The sequence below is a fragment of the Carassius auratus genome, unplaced genomic scaffold, assembly GCF_003368295.1.
Source record: "Carassius auratus strain Wakin unplaced genomic scaffold, ASM336829v1 scaf_tig00011187, whole genome shotgun sequence".
Lineage (NCBI taxonomy): Eukaryota > Metazoa > Chordata > Actinopteri > Cypriniformes > Cyprinidae > Carassius > Carassius auratus.
Genome location: NW_020524179.1, coordinates 31,239 through 50,166, shown reverse-complemented (window position 1 = coordinate 50,166; position 18,928 = coordinate 31,239). Strand labels below are relative to the sequence as shown.

General features: G+C 43.4%; 1 pseudogene; it reads right to left on the bottom strand.

Moving 5' to 3' along the window:
• Nucleotides 1–331: 331 nt before the first annotated feature.
• LOC113072990 (protein NLRC3-like) overlaps nt 332–18,928 on the bottom strand; it is a 48,084-nt pseudogene continuing 29,487 nt past the window's right edge.

Below are 18,928 nucleotides of genomic sequence, written 5' to 3'. Positions count from 1 at the left end.
TATAGACTAATGTACCAACAGGATATTTTTAGTTCCCTTCACTTCACAAATTATCAGAACAAAACAAGAATTAAAAATATATAATTCTAATGGATAACTATAATGGCAGTATATAATAATATAGGCTTAGCTATAAACAAACAAAAATAATAATTTAAAGCTAAGCATAAGTTATGGTTGGGCTCTCTCATTCTCTCACTCGGGAGAAATCCATTTCCATATTCTTTCCATTTCTGTCCATTTGAAGCTTAACTATTATTCATGAGGTAAAACAAGCTTTGTAGTTCACTCGTTTTTCAGTATCGGTGGAAAAAAATTATAATTAGCAATATGCCAAAGTGGACCGCTGCTCATGCCGAATGGCTTGGTTAATGACTGCTGTTTCTAATGAATATGTGCATAGGCACCAGTGCGATAAGCCAGCTGAAACAGAAAATACTCCACTTTTGTTCACACAGTAAAGGCATAATTCAAAAATGCTGGACCGTTCTCTTTTCTCTCTGCATATGGAACCTGATTTTTTTTTTATTCCAAAAATGAACTGAAATGAAAACACATGATTTTATCTGACTTGCAGATAACGCAGCGGCCCCATGTTGGTAATACCAATTTTGGATGTCGACCTACTGTATTTCGGTGACAGCAGTTGAGCTGCAGTATTAATTTCATGAAGAGACATTAAGACATATAACATCTTACTGTTACTGATTTATCATGCAGCTCAAAGAATTATGTGTAGAAACTCTCATCAGTTTCGTCTGATTCATCAACACAGTTTCACTGATGATCCAGGATAAACCATAAACCCAGGATAGAGTGGCTGAGTGAATGTGGTCTGGACTGTGTGGATGAGGCTCATTGTGTGAGAGACACTGTAGAAGGACAGAGTTCCTGCTCTGTGATCTACATACACTCCTGTTCTTCTGCTGGAGGCGTTCACATGGAGAACAGTGTATTTGTTATTGTGTTTGAATGAGTAACTGGATCGAGAGCAGAACAAACTCCAGGACTGATCATTAAATCCAAACACAGATTCATCACCCGGTCTCTTCCTGATGATGCTCTTATATGACACTGATATCTCCACATGTCCACTCCAGTCAATCTCCCAGTAACAGCGTCCACACACACTCTCTCTACACAACACCTGAGGATAATAATCAAATCTGTCTGGATGGTCAGGATACGACTGATTTTTTTTCACACCTGTCACCTTTCTGTTTTCCTCAGACAGAATGAGTTCAGTGTTTGCTGTGTTTGGATCCAGTGTGAGAAAACAGACCCCTGAACACAAGCAAAGAGATATTAATAACAACAACAATCCCTACAGCTGTGTGTGTGTGTGAGAGAGAGAGTGTGTGTAAGTATGTGTAAGTGTGTGTAGACATACATTTCTTTAGTCCTGCTGTAATCCTTGTTTCTCCTGCATGATCCACACTTGAAAACACACACAGAGTCACATTCAGTCAGTAAACAAACTTGTTTGAGCAGTTCAGTTAAGCTTTTACTAGAAGACTAAAAGAAGTCCTAAATATATTGCTGAATCCTCTAAAAACTCTTCGACTTATATTAATATACCCAGAGACACTTAAGTTTAAACAATAAAACTTAAAGCATCTTCCTGCTCGACATACTTGAATTTTTCCAGTTTTTCAGAGAGCAGTTTGACTCCTGAATCTCCAGGGTGATTATAGCTTAGATCCAGCTCTCTCAAGGGTGAGGGCTGTGCAGTCAGAGCTGAAGACATATAACAGCATCCCTCCTCTGTCACCATACAGCCAGACAGCCTACAAAAACATACAGCAACAGTCCACCTCACATTAGTTTGTTTGATTTGTATATCACATTATGTGTTGTATCCTTTTTGTATAAAACTTAAATAAAAAATATTGAGCATGGTCTGTCATGCTGGACATTAGCTCCTGGGCCAAATCCTGATTAACCCTCTGAGGTCTAAGGGGGTTTTGTGGGCCTGGATAAGTTTTATCATGTTTTGTCATGTTTTGTCATTTATTCAGTTGCTAATAAACATCTAAATTGCTAAAGTCTAAAGTCATTGTAATCAGCACAAACTGGGCTATAATAATATGTGAGTAGCATGTATCTACATGTTTTGTTTTTGAGAAAATGATCTTTATGCATGGTTAATGAAAAACAAAAAAAAATAAATCACTTAAATAAGGCCATAAAACCCATACATGTTACTGTTTTCATGTCTTTTATTTTGTAGTATTTGTTTGTGTCATGCTTCCCTTGCCCTCTTGTTCCCTGTGTCATGTTCCGATTGGTTGTCTAAGTCACGTGTCTTGTTTCCCATTGGTTTGTTCTTGTCATGTGACCCTCATTGTTTGTATAAGTAGTCATGTTCTTGCCGTTGTGCTTTGTCATGTATTGACATATGTACCTGTTGTTGGTAAGGGTGATGGTAAGGATTTTTTTTAAAAGAACCCACTCGTTCTCAGTTGCCTGGGGGAAAGATTCATTGGTCACTGGAACAGTGTATAGACTTTGCCTTGTGCATGAGTGGATCTACTTTTACTGTGGGTGTTGTGGAGGAAAAACGCAACACTTCCTCAAAGTTGTCTCCCATTATGCCTGCCAAGCCAAGGTCAACTCCAGGTCATACCACAGCCTTCTCACGTCATGTCTGCCAAACCACAGCCTTCTCACGTCATGTCTGCCAAGCCAAAGCCTGCTCACATCATCCCCAGTTCTGCTTTCAACATTGCTACCAATCGAGAGCTCAATCACAAAATGGCTGCCACTCAAGAATCTCTTCAAAAATGGCTGCCCTTCTAGAGTGTTGTCACGCCTCCGCTGAACTTCCAGAGCCTCGTCACGTCACAGCTGAACTTCCAGAGCCTCGTAACGCCTCATCTGAACTTCCAGAACCTTGCCACCTCTCAGCTTATCATCCAGGGCTTCGTCACAACATGGCCGCCACTCCGGGGCCTCGTCATGACATGGTCGCCACTCAAAGGTCTCGTCACGACATGGCGCCACTTCTGAGTCTCTGGCCGAGACGGCCACCACGTCTGAGTCCCCAGCCGCCATGTCTCCAGTGATCTCTCCTGTCCACGTGTCTGCTCCTGAGGCCACTCCTAACCGTGAACTCACTCCAATGCCCCCTGAGGCAGTGGTGTCCACTGCAGAATCTCCCAAGAAGGTGGCTTCCGTAGCTTCCTCACAAGTTGGTGGCACCCACATTTGAACACTCTGTCTGCCCTGTCAAGGCCAATGAGGCCATCCTTGAACTCTCTGCCTGTCCTGTCACAGCCATGGAGACCATCCACGATCTCTCTGCCTGTCCTGCCATGGCCAAGGTGGCCGTCCACTAACTCTCTGCCTGTCCTGTCATGTTCAACGAGGCCGTCCACTAACTCTCTGCCTGTCCTGCCATGCCCAAGGAGGCTGTCCGTGAACTTGTCCTGCCATGGCCACAGAGGCCACTCATGAACTCACTGCCTGTCTTGTTACGACCAAGTGGTCTGTCCATGGTTCTGCTTCTCCATGGCTCCCCATTCTGCCTGCTCCGGTATGTTTCCCCACTCGGCCTGCTAAGGCATGGCCCCCCGCTAGACCTGCTCTGCCCTGGCCCCCCACTCTGCCAGTTCCGCCATGACTCTGTAAGGCACTGTCACAGTTTCACAGCTCAGGTTCCCCTCTGCTTCATGGTCTGTCTCTGCTCCAATGCCCAGGTCCCCCTCTGTTTGATATTCTGCCATTGCTCCACCCTCCAGGTCATATTCATTTTCACTACCGTGGCCTTCCATCCCTCCCCCGTTCTGCCTCCACTCCACCACCCACCATTGAGAAACCTCTGTACCATTAAAATATCTAAATAATAAACACATGATTACGTTGGTAAATTGTGATTTTCTTGAGATTTGGGCATTTTTATAACAATATTCAAAATGTACATGTTGCTTTTCTTAATAATGCATTTTGTCATAATTTGCATAAGGTTTTAAGAAAATGTTTTGTTGTATCTTTATCGAATGATAATAGTTGGGTAAATGTATACTGGGATTGACACAATGTGGCTTGGTAAACCTTGAAATACCAGAACAAATGCTAATAATATCTGACTGAAAACGAAAGAATAATGATAAAATATTAATGAGTATTATGTCTCATACCTGACCGATGTGTGAAAGCCTTGTTTCATAAGAACAATAGAATGATGAATGGGTCATGAATCAATTAAGAGACGTGACATACAGCCAAGTATGGTGACCCAAACTTGTATTCGGGGTATGCATTTAACCCTTCAAAAGATCACACACACAGCCATGAAAACACACCCGGAGCAGTAGGCACTCATTTATGCTGTGGCACCCGGGGAGCAGTTGGGGGAAACCGACAGTTTGCAGTGGGCACACCACTCGTCACTAATGACAGAGGACCCATGACTTACATGACAGGCGATCAATGGGTCAAGATGTCCGAGTCCTTTTTCCACAAGCTCTAGAATAGGCTTCCCACTTACATTTCCTTAATTCCTGACACTTAACATCCTAAATTCCTTCTTCTTTCTCTTCCATCCTCCATTCATTTTTCCTCTCCCATACTGCCAGAAGATATATTTATCCAAGAAGTCTATATTTATCCATATTAATATACAAATCAGATTAGATCTTCTGTATAAACAAATCTTATGCATGATACATCTATACAGTATTATACACAAGTAATGCATTTTTTACATTAAGACTTTATGATCCACACAGTGAAGCCTCAGTAATATATATGGCCTATGTATTTATATTGACTTACAGTATTTACAGTATTTGCCATTGATATGAACACAAAAGGTGTAACATTTTGGTAAATTTTAGTCTAGAAAAACATTAAATATATACATCACTATATTTACTATTATCCTGGCATTATTTTATAAAAGCATTTCACACTTGGTTCTTAAATATCAGCTGACAGTCAGTTGTTACATTTGATTTGAGCAAAACCTTTTTTTCTTTTTTAAATAAATGAAAGTAGAAATTATGTTTGCTATTTTTCGCCTTCTGTTCTATGATGTTTTCCCTGCTATCATGAAAGTAAAAGTGAAAGTGAAAGTGACATGACATTTGGCCAAGTATTGTGACCCATACTCGGAATTCATGCTCTGCTTTTAACCCATCCAAAGTGCACACACACAGAGCAGTGAACACACACACACAAACACTGTGAACACGCACCCAGAGCAGTGGGCAGCCATTTATGCTGCGGCGCCGGGGGAGCAGTTAGGGGTTCGGTGCCTTGCTCAAGGGCACCTAAGTCGTGGTATTGAGGGTGGGAGAGAGCGCTGTACATGCACTCCCCCCACATACAATTCCTGCCAGCCCGAGACTCAAACTCACAACCTTTAGATTGCGAGTCCGACTCTCTAACCTTTAGGCCACCATTAGGCCATGACTTCCCCATCATATACTCCCTCGTTCCAGTAAAATGTGACGACATAACCAAAACTCTATTAAAATCAGCAAAGCCGATTGGAAAGTATGCCATAGTTTAAGATTTTTAATTACATATAGTTATATACTGAAAATGAATCTACTGGTTTACAGTTAAATATTGGGTAACACTTTATTTCGATATTCCACTTTAGACATTATACTAACATTAAGTAACTTTGTAACTACATGTCAGCTAGCAGTATAGACTGACTGCTTAATATCTTATACTAACTCTAAACCTACCCCTAACCACAGTCTACTCAGAGTTAGTAGACATATAGTTGAAATTTAATGAGAATTAGTTGACATGTAACAAAGTTACTTATAGTTAGTAGAATGTCTTAAGTGCATTATCAAAATAAAGAACTAAATAAACTAAAATAAAATAAAACTAAATATTGATATGTGTCTGGTTGATTAAATGCATTTGAGAATTTTCTTACCAAACATACTGATCCATTTCATTTGTCTGCTTCTTTAGACATTAGACCCTCTTGAATCTTTCTTCTTAAAAGTGTTCTCCTCTGAAGCAACCGAATTAACTTTAATGTTTCTCCATAAATAAGATTCATAAATTCATTGGATTCCACATTATTTAACTTGAAACTGTGATCCTGCTCTCTCAATTTAAACCAAGGAAACATACAATCCTGCCATCATAGGCGTGTGTACATCACAAAAGCTATCAGTGTACCTATAGAAGTGTAGCACAGTGCCAAAAATGTGCAGACAGTGACTAATTTGTGTAGTTGAGAATGCTAAAAAAGTGATGGTGTTTTATAGAAATCAAGGAGCTTGCACATTTGCTCTAAATGTGGTGGCGATACAGAGGAAACAATTTGACGCAATGCCTGTCACTGATACAGGTAAGCAGATATTTAATTAGGTGTCTTGTGATTGTATTCAAAATTGTTGGTCAAGGCGTTTAATATAATTGAGTTTTCAGAATTTTCGCTACAGTGGACCAATCCTTTACAACCATTTCAGAGCAATTCAGGCCAGGGTGAGATGTTACATAAGCTAAAATTATGATTACTTTTGATTGGTACCTAAAACTTCAGATAACCATCCTGCTGAAATGAAATGTAGCTTTTACTAATTATAACAATATGACTGGTGAAAGTTATGTAATGATAAATTGTAACGACAGGTAAATGAGGAGAAAGCAATTGCAGGCAATAAGATGATGTTTATTAGAAAGAGAGTCCAGAATGTTGGCAATGGCAAGGAAGGTCTACGGTGGCGTGAGAGAAGCTGGATGGTGAAGTCGATGGTGCAGGTGAAGGAGGTCAATGGGTGAAACCAGGAACAGACCGGAACACTGACACGAGGACGACAACACGAATCCCATCCAGCACACGAACACGGAAGACGGTAATCCAACTAGGACACGGAGACATGAGAGAGGATCTGACAACAGAGAGAGAGCGAGGTGAGTATAAGTAGCTGAGGTGTGATGAAGATCAGCTGGAGCGAGACAATCAACACCCAGGTGATGACAATCAACTAAACGAGCACATGGGGACAACGTAAGTACAAAAACAATAACAAAACATGACACGGAGGAAACACTGGATTTCCTACCGTGACAGTACCCTCTCCCCTAGGACGTCACCTGACGTTCCCAGCCTGCTTTACCTGTAGATTGTAATCATCTATAAGGTGGTGATCCAATATGTCCCGAGCAGGAACCCAGCTTCTCTCCTCCGGACCGTAACCCTCCCAATCCACCAAGTACTGAAAACCGCGTCCCCTCCGTCTAGAGTCCAGAATACGATTAACCGAATAGGTGGTTTCCCCATTAACGAGACGAGGCGGGGGGGGGACCGGGGCAGGCGGATTAAGACGGGAAGAAATCACCGATTTAATTTTGGACACATGGAACACGGGATGAATCCTCCTGTACGCCGGAGGAAGGCTAAGACGCACGGTTACCGGATTAATAATCTTGGTAATAGAAAACGGGCCAATAAATTTGGGAGCAAGTTTGTTAGAAACGGAACGCATAGGAATATTCTGGGTAGAAAGCCACACTCTTTGACCGACGACGTAACGGGGAGGCTTCGACCGGTGGCGATCGGCTTTAGCCTTGGTGCGCGACCTAGCCTGGAGCAGAGCTCTGCGAGCTCTGGTCCAGGTGCGGTGACACCTCTGGACTAGTGCGTGTGCGGAGGGGACCGAAACCTCGGATTCTGTACTGACAAAATTAGGTGGTTGGTACCCTAAACTACACTTAAATGGAGACATGCCCGTAGATGACACTGGCAAAGAATTGTGTGCGTACTCCACAACTGAGAGTTGCTGACACCAGGACGAAGGATTACTGGAAGCCAAACATCGCAAAACCCTCTCGACATCCTGATTGGCTCGTTCGGTTTGACCATTGCTCTGGGGATGGAACCCGGAAGAAAGACTAACAGTCGCTCCTAACAATTTACAAAATTCTCGCCAAAATTTGGACACAAATTGGGGACCCCTGTCAGAAACCACGTCTGTCGGAAGGCCATGTATGCGGAAGACGTGGTCAATGACAGCTACCGCTGTTTCCTTGGCTGAAGGTAATTTGGGCAAGGGAATAAAATGAGTCGCCTTCGAGAACCGGTCCACTACGGTTAAAATCACCGTATTGCCTTTAGAGGGCGGGAGGGCGGTGATAAAATCTAGCGAAATGTGGGACCAGGGTCTTGAAGGGACAGACAGCGGTAAGAGTAACCCATCTGGAGGTCGATTGGAGGTCTTACCAATAGCGCAAACTGAACAAGCCAAGACGAAATCGTGGACGTCACGAGCCATACCAGGCCACCAAAATCGTTGCTTGACTAGAAATCTAGTTCTACTAACCCCTGGGTGACAAGCAACACTGCAACAATGACCCCACTGGAGAACGTCTGACCGTAACCCCTCCGGCACAAACAATCGGTTCGGTGGGCAACGAGCCGGGGGCGTTACCCCTTCTAAGGCGGTCAACACCTTCGATTCGACCTCCCATCTGAGCGCGGAGATAATGATGGTCCCCGGTAAAATGGGCTCGGGAGTAGCAGTACGATCGGAACGCTCAAAAAGGCGGGATAAAGCATCGGGTTTGATGTTTTTGGAACCCGGCCGGTAAGAAAGTGTAAAATCGAAACGACCGAAAAACAATGCCCACCGAGCCTGCCTGGAGTTAAGTCTTTTGGCGGTTCTAATGTATTCGAGATTCTTATGGTCCGTCCATACAATGAAAGGTACACCCGACCCCTCAAGCCAGTGACGCCATTCCTCCAGTGCAAGTTTGACTGCCAACAACTCTCGATTGCCAATGTCATAATTAACTTCTGCAGGAGATAAACGGTGAGAATAATACGCGCACGGATGCACCTTTCCGTCTGAGGATGCGCGTTGGGATAACACTGCTCCTACCCCCACCTCTGACGCGTCGACCTCCACTATGAATTGACGTGAGCGATCAGGGGTGACGAGAATGGGAGCTGAAACAAAGCAGCTTTTCAGTTTGGCAAACGCAGCCTCAGCTGCGTCTGACCACCTGAACGTCAAACTAGGGGAGGTCAAGGCGGTCAGAGGAGCGGCTAGTTGGCTGAAATTGCGAATGAAACGCCGGTAAAAATTGGCGAACCCCAGAAATCTCTGCAGGGCCTTGCGAGACTCTGGGGATGGCCAATTTACCACAGCCTTAACCTTCTCAGGATCCATGCGAACACCCTCAGTCGAAATGATGTGTCCTAGAAAAGAAACAGACTGTGCATGAAAAACGCATTTCTCCGCCTTGACAAACAATCCATTCTCTAGCAACCGCAGAAGCACTCGTCGTACGTGTTGCACGTGTTCCTGGAGAGACGAAGAAAAAAATCAATATGTCATCCAGGTAAACATATATGAACAGATCGACCATGTCTCGCAACACGTCATTAACGAGTGCTTGAAAGACTGCCGGCGAGTTGGTGAGCCCGAACGGCATCACGCAGTACTCAAAATGGCCTCTAGGGGTGTTAAAGGCAGTCTTCCACTCATCCCCCTCCCTGATGCGGACCAAATGATAAGCATTACGTAAGTCCAATTTAGTGAAAACGGACGCTCCCTGCAACCTCTCAAAAGCTGAAGACATAAGTGGCAAAGGATAGGTATTCTTTACCGTTATGTTGTTCAGCCCCTCGGTAGTCAATGCAAGGTCGCAAGGATCCGTCCTTCTTTCCCACAAAAAAGAACCCCGCCCCCGCTGGAGAAGAAGAAGGGCGGATAAACCCCGTTGCTAGAGAACTGGATATATATTTCTCCATGGCCGCCGTCTCTGGAATAGACAAAGAATATAACTTGCCCTTAGGCGGAGAAGTACCTGGCAATAACTCTATCGCACAGTCATAGGGACGATGAGGAGGAAGAGAATCAGCACGAGACTTACTGAACACCTCCTTCAGGTCGTGGTACTCCGCGGGCACGTTAGCCAAATCCACTGCTTCCCCCTGAAACACAGACTCAGAAACATTAACACCAGCAGACAAAAGACAAGACAAATGACATTCCTCGCTCCAGCTAACCACAGATCCCAGGCGCCAATTGATCCTGGGGTTGTGTTTCTGAAGCCAGGTGTGACCGAGAACGATGGGGAATTGAGGTGAGTCCGTGATGTAGAATGAGATCTCCTCAGTATGGTTGCCAGATGTGATGAGAGAAACAGGTAATGTGGTCTGTGTGATGACTGGTAATCTGTGTCCGTTGAGAGCAAAGGGTGCAATGGGGTGTTTGAGGGAGGTGAGAGGAATGTTAAGCTTACAAGCGAACTTGAAGTCCATGAAACTACCCTCTGCCCCAGAATCCAACAAAGCGTGATGATCGAGTGCGTGGGTGGACCACCGTAGACTCACCGGAAGGAGTGTCGATGTAGATGAGGTCTTCCTGGCAGAGATCCCACCCGATAGTAGCCTCAGTTTTACTATCGGGCTTGGTCTTTTAACCGGACAACGCTGGATATGATGTTCTTGGCTGCCGCAGTATAGACATAGTCCCAGGGATCTCCGCCTGATCCTCTCCTCCCGGGAGAGCCGAGCTCGCCCCACCTGCATGGGTTCAAGATCTCCCGGTGGGCTGACCGCAACCTCTGAGCGCTGACACTGAGCCTCCGGTCTGTTCGCGAGAACTGCTCTCCCCCTCCGTCTGGCGGCTTGATCGAGTCGGTTGTCAACTCCGATGGTGAGATCAATCAGGCTATTGAGAGAAGTGGGGAGCTCGACGGCGCGGATCTCCTGTTGGATGCGGTCAGCCAGCCCATGCAGGAAGTGATCCCACTGCGCCTCTTCGTTCCACTTACACTCCGCCGCCAGGGTGCGGAACTCAATCGAGTAATCGGATACGGACCTGTCCTCTTGACGAAGGTCCGTGAGAAGTCTAGCCGCTTCCCTCCCGGCGACGGAGCGGTCGAAGACCCGTCTCATCTCCTCCGAAAGGGCGTGGAACGAGGCACAGCAGCTGTCTTGATTCTCCCACACCGCCGTCCCCCAGAGGGCAGCCCTTCCCGTCAGTAGTGACAAGACGAATGCCACCTTCATTTCCTCGGTGTAGAACGTGCGGGGCTGCATGGCGAAGTGCAGAGAACAATGAGACAGGAATGAACGACAAAACTCTGGCTCACCCGCATATTTCTCAGGGATGGGGAGGCGTGGTTCGGGCTGGGAAATACCCCCGGAGACGATCGGCGGTGTGGGTGGCGTGGGAGGCGCAGCGGGTGACTGTTGTTGTTGGTGTTGAGTCTGGAGAGCGAGCTCGGACACCTTCGTCACCATTGCTTGGAAGGCTCGACCCATCTCATCTATCGCTTTGTCTTGGCGATCCATACGACCCACGGCTCTCTGCAGAAATTCCTCCAGATGAGATGGGGAGCGATCGCCTGCTGCTTCCATGATGGTCAGATCCTTCTGTAACGACAGGTAAATGAGGAGAAAGCAATTGCAGGCAATAAGATGATGTTTATTAGAAAGAGAGTCCAGAATGTTGGCAATGGCAAGGAAGGTCTACGGTGGCGTGAGAGAAGCTGGATGGTGAAGTCGATGGTGCAGGTGAAGGAGGTCAATGGGTGAAACCAGGAACAGACCGGAACACTGACACGAGGACGACAACACGAATCCCATCCAGCACACGAACACGGAAGACGGTAATCCAACTAGGACACGGAGACATGAGAGAGGATCTGACAACAGAGAGAGAGCGAGGTGAGTATAAGTAGCTGAGGTGTGATGAAGATCAGCTGGAGCGAGACAATCAACACCCAGGTGATGACAATCAACTAAACGAGCACATGGGGACAACATAAGTACAAAAACAATAACAAAACATGACACGGAAGAAACACTGGATTTCCTACCGTGACATAAATCCGTGACATAAATGTACAGCTTAATCTAGAATACCCACCATTATTGTCTTTTGAAATAAGACACTTTCTTAAAATTCTGCACATTATTTCTTGTTGATTAGGAATGATGACATTTGGGTTTGTAAGTTAACAGAAAATATTTTTCCCTATGTGACTTAATATGTTATTACATCATCAAAGAAATGATACAGTACAACTAAAAACATATTATATACATACATAGTGTGAAGAGTGTACTGAGAACAGATCAGCTTTGCCCTGGAAATGGATACCATACACCTGCAAAACGTCATCACGGGCTGATCGGCCACACCCGAGACTCGTTTGCCGGCGGGCAGATAAGCCATGCGCGGCCTGACAACGGGGAGTCTGATGTCTCCAATGCGGCTGAGAATTAACCTGTGTTTACTCCTTTCTCTGCAGAAACCAGCGTGTGACCGATCAACCCTACAACGGGACTGCACAGAAGAGCATCCAGCAATATACCCTCCGGGGTATTTATTTTGAGCTTTGAGCTCCTTGTCGTGAGTTCCTTCCATCCCCGTGACAGATGGTGGAGAATGCGAGCGCTCCTCCCCACGAAAGGATGGATGAACTGCTGCAACGTCTGCATCAAATTGTGAAACATCTGGCCTCTCGCCAGGGTGAGATGGAACAGGAACTCGCTGGCCCCCACCTGACCTGCCTCCAGCGCGTTCCGGTAGTAGATCCCCGGATACAAGCCGCCCAGCTCTTGCCCAAAATGTCAGCTCACGATGACATTGAGGTTTATCTGCAAATGTTTGAGAAAACAGCAACCCTGGAGGGATGGGAACGAGATGACTGGGAACGAGATAACTGGGCATTGCCTTGGCCCCCCTGCTCATGGGAGAGGCGCAGTGGACCTTTTTCCGCCTGCCCGCGGCTCTGGCAGACTGCCACAATGACGTGAAGCAGGAAATCCTGGAACGAGTAGGACTGCCCCCGGTGTGTGGGGCACAACAGTTCCACGAGTGTATCTTTTAACCCCATGTACCGGCTCACGCCCAGGCTGCAGAACTGACTAGATTGGCGCAACACTGGCTAATGAACAGAAACCCCACGGCTGCACAAGTAATGGAATGAGTGGTGATTGACTGCCTCCTGCATGCCTTGCCCCGTGTCCATTGTCAGGCGGTCGCCATGAGGAACCGGGGACAACGCTGGAACTGGTGGAAGCAGTCGAGCTGGCCAAGGCGGCCTGGAGCCGGGAAGTGGGAGAACGAGCACCGCAGTTTCCCCGGAGGGCGGTCCAGGGACAAAGTGTGCCAGAGGGCATCCTGCAGACCCCTAGGGGCAGGCCGACGGGCCCGGTCCCCAGGATGAACCGATGCCCACAGAACACACTTCAATTCCCGTGCAGACATGGTTGGCAGGCTATATTCTACATCATAACCTACCAGTAGGAGCACCAGAGGCCATGGTAAAAGTCAACGGCCGTCCCTTCAAGGCCCTGTTAGTCTCTGGAAGTGCTGTGAGCTTACTCCAAACCCACGTTCCCCCTCCGCGGACTTACAGTAAAGCCCAGTTCCCATTAACTTGTGTGCACAGGGACACATGAAAGGTCCCCGATCACTGCATCACTATTTTTGCTGCCCCTGGGTCCTGGCAAGTCCATAAGTTCCTAGATGTCGGAATAATGATTGGCCGGGCTTCATTTTGGAGAACTACTGCCCCGGTCTAAAACGGAGGTGGTCCTGCATCTGGCTATCCTGGAGCTGCATTACTACCTACTAGGAAGAAAGTTCACCCTGTTCACCGATCATGCTCACCTGTTAGAAGATGATTAAAAATTCACTTGACTTAACACATGACTTCATCAGTGGACCAGATAAATGTGAGTTATTGTCTCATTGTTTTATTTATTTTTGTCTTCATTTAATATCATTTATTGCATTGTTCATAGAGTAGATCTTTTCTAGATACTTGATTAACTGGAAGTCTTCTGATTGCTAGTGATTGCAGTCTTGTGATAAGAGATACACATATGAACCCTTTTTACTGACTTCAGGAAAAGGGGAATAACCAATGACATTTGAGATAACAACAAAAACAGCAAGCCCCGCCCCATGACTGACGAAAATAAAAGTGTTCGCGCGAGCAAAGGTGAGAAGATCGAGCGCGAGGATGTGGGGAATGACCATTCGCACGTGAGGACTTTTAATGCGCGCAGAGGACATGTCACGCGCTGCCGTTTCCTCATATCCGATTTAGTTTTCCTCTCGCGGAAGTGATTTACTGCGCGTGCAAGCATCAGTTGTATACTCGGTTATTATTGGCATTGATTTGCCGTCATACATCCGACCATGAGCATGAAAGCTGGCGTACGCAAACTTTTTGTGCATACGTAAGGTTGATACATGAGATTCCAGATCTTTTCCCATCCCTTCTCCCATCCAGTCTAAAACCATAATCGTGTCGACTGTCACTTTATGTTCGAAAATCTATTGCAGAAATCAACCACCACAAGTTTCGAAAACGAAAATAGGAAATTGATTTTAATGACCTTCTCTCGGAGCGTGTCCAGTCAGTTTTATTTTTATTTTATTTTTTTTACACACGTCACACAGCAGCTGCAGCTTCGGACACACATGCATAACAGCAAATAATACTTCTGCACAGTGTTTCTCTTTTTACAACAGAAATGTGAATTCTGCCGGTATTCATACAGTCTCATGTATACAGATTTGGGCTAGAATCGCCTACGTATGTGATTTTTTTTTTTTTTTTTTTTCACATTTCTAATCGTAAACACAGCCATGTTGAAGCCTATAGTAAATGTTTTGCATTATGGCAGTCCACTCTGCTTATTGTTTTTCGAGAATGTTGCACTCCTGTTTGTCATTGTGCATGTAACATCACGCCAATAAATCATCAGAAATATTGGTCTTTACCAATATATTGAATTTTTACATTCGTCCTGCCTGTTGTCCGTGGATTTACCTATATTTTGTGTTATTTGCTGTATAAAATGCATCTGGACATGCAAAATCGATTTTACAATCAATTCAATTAACACTAGGGGTGCTCCAATCACGATCGGCTAATCGTTATGCGCATTTCGTCAGTAAAGCCGGTTCTCTAATCAGCGGTTAATTCCATCAGGTGCGTGATTTCATTTTCAGCGTTTTTTGGCACATCTTCTCAGTTAACAACGGCTCTGTGTAGTAACAGCTGCTCTATGTGAAATCACGCACCTGATGGAATTAACCGCTGATTAGAGAACCGGCTTTACTGACGAGATGCGCATTAACGATCGGCCGATGAACACTTGTCGCCCAAATCAAACAGGATTTTTTTTTTCACAAAAGTGTCATCCCAAGAAAGCAAAGTAATAGTTCTCTCATTTGTAGGTTGCATGATACCTAGCGGTGAATGCAAGTAAAAGAGTATAACAGTACCTATTTTTTTTTCCTCACCTGAAATTCATGCAATAAACATGCTTTTGGCAAAGATTTCAATTTGTTTGTGGTCTATATAGCCTGCATCAAAATGAGGTTTGCAATGATGAGCCCGAAGGCATGGGTTGAAGACCCAGCCAGTGATGTCACAATATGCTAATTTGTTTAAATTCATACCTACATAATCACCACAAAAATTTACTTTGTTTTTACATTGAAACTTGAAAAAATATATAGACCTACTTACAGACCCTTTTTTTTAAAGATTTTTACCTTTACTGCAAACCAAAATATTTTTGAGGATGGCCTTATGTTGTATTTTCAAATCCAAGTGATCCAAACTCATAGCACTTGTGTAAGATGGAGTTCAAGTGAAGCAGCATTTGCTGTGAACTGAGATGCGCTTAGACACAGAGGGCATCCTGTTCTAGCTTGTGCACTTCTAAACAAAGTCTGAAACTTTGTATTACAAGCACTTTGTGTTTACTTACCTCTTTATGATGAATCGCTTGTTATATTCCTCATTTGTAAGGGTTTTGTAAATGGATAAATGTAAATAAAAATGTAAAAAAAAAGATTGTGAACTGCTAGTTTTATCATTTTAGAATCACACTAAGCCATACTGCATTCTCACAAACTGGTGACCAAAACAATTTCATAGATCAGTTTTTACGTGCACATGGTGCCGGGTGATTGATAATTCTAGACCCTGGCTTAGATGCCATGGTTGTTCAGCACACAACCACTAGATGGTGCTGCTAGCTTGTGTAGGGCTGTGCAGAGGAATTCATTCATGGAATAGATGTATTTGAAAATGCTAAATTTTTAATCGCAATATTTCAACATTTTTATTGTCAGATGTTCACAGTCCACCTGGGTCATTTTTCTCAGGTTGAAAAATCTGTATAATAGGTATGTGTATAAATATGGGGTAATTTTTTTATCTGTTGTTCTGGCATTCCATTGAGAGCATATGGCAACCTTTGTGACAGTCATTCCTTTATGATTGCATTTTGTAAATTATTTTATGATAAACCATTTACCTCAGAATCTCCAGCTGACAGTTTGGGGTCTTCAGTCCATCAGAAAGAAGCTTCACTCCAGAATCCAGCAGGTCATTGTTACTCAGGTCCAGCTCTCTTAGAAAGGAGTTTGATGATTGTAAAGCTGATGACAAACTCTCACAAGACTGAGCAGTGAGATTACAGCTCTGTAGCCTTTGTAAAGAACAAAACAAAGAGTAATATATGCACGGTTACGTCATGAGCTTTACAAATTGATAAACACACCACATATTTTGAACATTTATTTGATTAAAAACCATTTACCTCAGTATCTCCAGCTGACAGTTTGGACTATTCAGTCCATCAGAAAGAAGCTTCACTCCAGAATCCTGCAGATCATTGTCACTCAGGTCCAGTTCTCTCAGAAAGGAGTTTGACGACCATAGAGTTGAAGACAAACTCTCACAAGACTGAGCAGTGAGATCACAGCACTGTAGCCTGTGTAGAGAACAAAAATAATAATAAAAAACAATGAGCTTCTTTGGTATGGTTTATATTTTGGAGCACAGATAACTTGCAAAAACCACTGACTAGTGATGCAGTTAATGCAAAGCTATAACCATATATTATATATGATATATTTAGTGATTACTGAATTTAAAAGAAAGTGTATGCCTATAAAATAAAAGGCTTCTTTTAATTAATATTTTCATTATGTTTTAATAATTCAACTCTTCGTAAAACATCAAACCTAGGCTTTTAATAGCCGGGTGCACCTTAGGATGGCAATAAAAGGCCACTCTAAAATTGGGGGGGGGGGGGGTCCAAAAAGCAGTGCAACACATCTCCTTCATATGGAGTTGATCAGTTTGTTAATTTGTGGCCTGTGGGATGTTGGTGCACTCCTCTTCAGTGGCTGTGTGAATTTGCTGGATATTGGCAGGAACTGGAACATGCTGTCGTATACACCGATTCAAAGCATCCGACACATGCTCAATTGGTGAAATGTCAAGTGAGTATGCTGGCCATGCAAGAACTGGGATGTTTTCAGCTTCCAGGAATTATGTACAGATCCTTGCAACATGGGGCTGTGCATTATCATGAGGTGATGGTTGTGAATGAATAGCAAAACAATGAGCCTCAGAATGTAGTCAGAATATCTCAGTGCATTCAAAATTCCATCAATAAAATGCACCTGTGTTTGTTGCCCATAGCATATGCCTGCCCATACCATAACTCCACTGCCACCATGGGCCACTCAATCCACAACGTTGACATCAGCAAACCGCTCACCCACACAACGCCATTCTACTTATCATTATTTAATCAGGAAGAGAAATTATCTTTCACCTGGTGCCAATATGAATCATAAGTGGTTTCATGCTATCAACTCCCCCGTCTTTGTAAACAGATGGTGAACCTTCAGAATCTCTGACAAGTCCGCCGAGAACAATATTCAGAGGAGGTACAATAACTAGACATCCAAAACGCCGCTTTTACCGCCACTCCTACCGCTGCCGCCACGGTGTAAGGTGCATTTGCAGTCTTTGACCGCTGAGTGGCGCTTTAACCACAAGTTATCAAACAAGCGCATCAAAGCACATTTTCGCAAATAGACGTCAGTTTTGCCTTGCTGATGTGTTACATCTGACTGCTTCAGTCACGGAAAATGAAAGAAAAACACTATGGTTTAAATATTTAATATATTTAATATTTAATACTCACAGAAGAAAGTTTGCTATTTATGAAGATATATGCATTTCTTAGAACGAGAAAGAGAAAGAGTCTGTGCTTATATTTTCTAAGCTACATGGTATTAAACCATATTTTAGATTGGACACATTTAAAAGGTGTGCCGTATTATTTATATTATATTAATTATGCATTATATTATGCGAAATAAATTGTGGTTTACTTTGCATCCGAGCATTAAAAGTGGTAGCCTATTTTAGGGGGGGTAGGCTACATGGATTAATATGCAACATGTCAATATTTTAATATATTATGCCTATATTTTAATTTATATTTTGTATTTAAATATATTTTTTCCTTTAATAAAACAACATGCATTTTTGTTATTCGTTACCTGCCCTTTATTTTGACATAACCTATTGGGAAAAAGACATTTGTCTGTAAACTGATTAAGAAATTGTTGTATGTTTAAATGTGAAGCAGTGTATAATTTCGTTCCCATTATTTAGGCCTAATTTGCCTAAAACAAGAAACGAATAAAATTAAACCAGCACGATTAAATCTTTGAAACTCTAAAGAATGAATAAAACGTCCTTACAATTAAACGCAAGTTCTCTCATTATAATCAACATTCACACGATGTAAAAAAAAAAAAGCTTTAGTAATTGATAACTAAAGTAATTTTAAAGGGAACCTTCTTTACTTGCTTTTAAAGTAGGGTAATATCATATGGCCTAAAAAAAATATCCCAGTTTTTTTTTTTTTTTTTAGAAAATAAAAATATGATTTTTGATTTATACCGATTTTTAAATCAATATTCAAATGACAAAGAAATTTTACAAAACAAGTTTTAATATAGTTCTTTATCATTCATTTAGTAGTCAAATTTATAACTGCAACAAGATGATTAATTTAATACTAGCCCATCATGCATTTAACCATCCACTCAGCTTTAAGAGCTGTTCAGATTAAAACTGGCAGCTCAGCAGTGAG